Raw genomic sequence first — 4,350 nt, forward strand, 5'->3', positions numbered from 1 at the left:
TTTGATTTTTTCTTCTCAATAGGATATTTTCTTTTTTTGTATATCCTGATTTTTGTCTAGGTCGCCTTTTCAAGTTCTCAACCTAGTGCGCTTCTCTTTTTTTTCTTGATGATCTTGAATATTCAACTCGACAACTTCTTGGTTCCTTGCACCTTAATCGAGTCAATTAGCATTTAGGAGGATTTAATAGATGGGCTTAGGACATGGTTTAGAAAGAAAATGTATAAAGGCTCAACTTTCCCAAAATGCCTCCAGTCTGATATTCTTTTTTTTTAATGCCCCTAATTTGACATTCTTTTTTGACTTTTTTTTAATGCCCCTAGTTTGGCATTATTTTCTTTTTTGTCAATTCTTTTAGTCTCTTTTTTCTAATGCCCTTAGTTTGGCATTCTTTTCTTTTGAACCTTTTAATAGGGGATTTTCTTTTTGGATGACACTTTTCTTAAGAAAATACATTTTTTGCGTGACCGAACCTGAAGTAACTTCTCAAGTTGCCTACGTACCCCAAATATTTCTTTTTCTCTTTTGGGATCAGGTCAAAACGTAGTTCATACAGCCTTCCCTCCCGTGGTTGGTTGGTATGGTTTAGAAAAAAGAAGCTATTGATTTTTAAATGCTGCAAAAGTCTAAATAGGTTATCTTTTTCTTGGTAAAACAGGAAAATAGTTCAGCCAAAGAAAGCCTCCTTTGGAAGAATACTAATTAATTTGGTCAAGGTTTTATGAACTCGGTATCTTGATTGCTCTATTGAGTAAAGTCTTCTTTTAAGAATGAGTAATGTCCAGTCTTCTTATGAGAAGAAGTAATCTCCAGTCTTCTTCTACGAAATTGATTGAGTTGTTTGTATTTGACATTGACTCATTCCATTTTTTTCAAACTTCGAAAGAAATCTCATATTCTTTTGCTAATAAGAAAAGATGATGAATCCCTTCTTGTGGGTCTTAGCACCTTTGTCGATGCTTTCAACTACATCATTATTGATCGATGAACTTTGATTTTGAAGTTCACCTTCGACTTTATGTCTTGAGACCATGCAAGAACATTGTTGAATTTCTCAAGTAAGTTTATTATTCTCTAATGTTCCCTTGGGGATAATACAGTACCAATTTGCACTTCTTGAGTATACTCTTTAATTCCAATATTTATCAAGCTTGATTAGTAAACTTTGAGTCATTTCTCATGTCAAATTTTATGTTCACATCATTATGGCACACATGATAATCAAAAGCTTCTTTATTCTATTGGAATTTAAAAAATTTAAACTAACAAACTCGACTAAAACTCAAAAATTAAAAAAAAGACTAACATAACTGAAATGACCAACTAAATTTAAAGACTGATGAAAATTGAGTTGAAACTGAAAGAAAACTCAAGGATGCTTTATCTATAAAGCGGGACTGGGAGGATGGACTACTTAGGCTTGACATTGGTACTTTGGCTAGATGACTCTTTTGACGGTCCCGAAGTAACACAGATGATGGTTTAAAACGTTTAGGGCATCTAAGATTAACCATCGATTTTGATAGTTTGACTCTTAACTACATGATTAAAAATTTGATATAAATTAGTCCAAGTCCGACGGAAAATATCGAATCCAAATACACGATAAGTCTATAGTGACCTAGAAGGTGAAATAGATTAGTCACGGGTCTACTCCTGATTAGGATAGAACCTTTGATCAGACAAATTAATTTAACCCTAAGATCAAATCTTTTTGGTATAAAATAATCTGAATCTTTAAAAGTAAAACCAATTGGTCCAACTGATTTGGTGTTGATCAATTTGATCCATTTGTTGATTGGGTCAATTGATTTACATTTCACACATTGGGTCGGACCAATATTGCAGGTTTAATTTGAACGATCTGGACCGATCGGCCCACTTACCTATTGATTGGATTGAATAGAACAACTCGGGAACACCCATAGTCGATTTAGGTTGTGATCTATAAGAAGGCTCTTAGACCCTAAGTTTACTATGTGCAATGCAATTTATCTGGCCACCCTTGCCTAAGCATACCTATATACTTCTCGAGTGTACTCAATCAGATGGTACGTGGTGACTTGGTTTGATATACCATATTAGGTGATAATTTAAGACTTCAACTCAAATCTCTGAAGTCAAAAGCAGTCAGTTTAATCCCCAGTTGAAAGTAGTGCACGATGCTGAGCAAGGGCCCACTTAAATACCTCTCGTCTAGAATAAACGTTGTTTATCCCCCTTCTATAGTAGGGTACAACGGGGCAGGATCTCGCTTAAGCACTGATTTTGACTAGTGAACTTTGATATACTGTATAGGTACGAGTCTAGGGTTGGCGATTGGGACATGTGAATTTGCGGCTTATAATAGGACAAAGGCTCAAGTCACTCTAGCCTGGGTGCATTGATATACCTTTCAGTGTCACCTGATCGAATGGTACTGATGTCCCAGTTTTATATACCCTAAGATACGTGATTGGAGTTGTGGTTTTCATGAATAACGTCACATCTCCGAGGAGACCGAGCCACGCACTAGTGCCACGTTGGCTATAAGGGACATGCAAGTGTGCAAAGCAATAAACGTGCTAGTGGTGTATGCAAAACAAAGTGGGATGTGCCCGGAATGTTTTTTTCAGATAAATGGGCCCATAGGCCAGACCAGATCACAAGAGTAGGAATTCCAATTATTGATCAAGAAATACACACAATATTCATAACATCAAGATCGAATCAAGGCATGTACATCAAGGATATGTATATCAAGATCATAGCATGTTAGATGGGCAAAATTTATATCACAAAAATAATCAATATGATCCCACATTGAAATAAGCAAGGAGGAAAATTTATTTTTAATCCAAACAAAAGAAATTTTTTTATTTTATTATAGTCCAATCAAGGGTCCCTTTTGGGCGATCCAGAATAAATTGAGATTTTAATGAATTGATGATAGGATGATAATCATTGAGATAAAGGGTGATGACTTTTTTTTTCTTTTTTTGTTTGCAATTTTTTATTGGAATCCTCTCCTCATCACAAACAACATAAAAAAATGTAATTTTTTTTGTTTCTTAACGCATTACTCACAAATAATTTATTTGAGAAGAAGATGAAAAATAAAAAAATCATTTTCTGCTAACTACACACCATGCATAAAAATAATTTTATTTATTATTTTTTTTTTGCGATTTGTTATTGAAATCCTCTCCTCATCAAGAACAACATTAAGAAAAGTAATTTTTTTATTTCTTAGCACATCACTCACAAATAATTTATTTGAGAAGAAGATGAAAAATAAAAAATTATTTTCTACTAACAGCACACCATGCATAAAAATAATTAATTTTTTTTTTTTTTGTGATTTTTTATTGGAATCCTCTACTCATCACAAACAACATTAAAAAAAAAACAATTTTTTTTGTTTCTTAGCACATCACTCACAAATAATTTATTTGAGAAGAAGATGAAAAATAAAAAATCGTTTTCTACTAACGGCACACCAGGCATAAAAATAATTTTTTTTTTTGTGATTTTTTATTGGAATGCTCTACTCATCACGAATAATATTTAAAAAAAATTGTTTCTTAGCGCATCACTCACAAAGAATTTATTTGAGAAAAAGATGAAAAATAAAAAATCGTTTTCTGCTAAAGGCACACCATGCAGAAAAAAATATTTTTTTTGAAATTTTTATTTTTTGAAATTTTTTTCTTGGAATTCTCTCCTCATCACAAACAACATTAGAAAAAGAAATTTTTTTTATTTCTTAGCGCATCACTCACAAATAATTTATTTGAGAAGAAAATGAAAAATAAAAAATCGTTTTCTGCTAACGGCACACTACATAGAAAAAAATATTTTATTTATTCATTTTTTTTATAAATTTTTTTCCTAGAATTCTCTCCTCATCACGAACAACATTAAAAAAAGTAATTTTTTTATTTCTTAGTACATCACTCTCAAATAATTTATTTTAATAACTTATCACCCATGCATATTAACGTGCTAAAAATTTTCTAAAACAAAAATAAAATTCCATGACTCTCACCCCAACCACCAGCATTCCATCCTCTATTCATATAGCAGTTTGAATCTTTCATTGTTTAGAGTCATCCCAAAAAGACCCTAGATTGAATCATAAAAAAATATATGCCAAGTAAAAGTATCCAAAATCAAATCAAAGGATACCAAAGGATAATACAAACCCAAAAATTAATCCAAAAAATGGGTCAATACCTATTTTTTCATATCATCATTCTCTCAATATCCTACATTATTTATGGTCATCCCAAACGACCCTAAATTGAATCATAGGAAATAATATTCCATAATAATATGCTAAAAATGATGCTGAAAAAATATAATACAATC

This window comes from Akebia trifoliata, chromosome 6 (genome assembly GCF_017979445.1).
Source record: "Akebia trifoliata isolate Shusen 1 chromosome 6, ASM1797944v1, whole genome shotgun sequence".
Lineage (NCBI taxonomy): Eukaryota > Viridiplantae > Streptophyta > Magnoliopsida > Ranunculales > Lardizabalaceae > Akebia > Akebia trifoliata.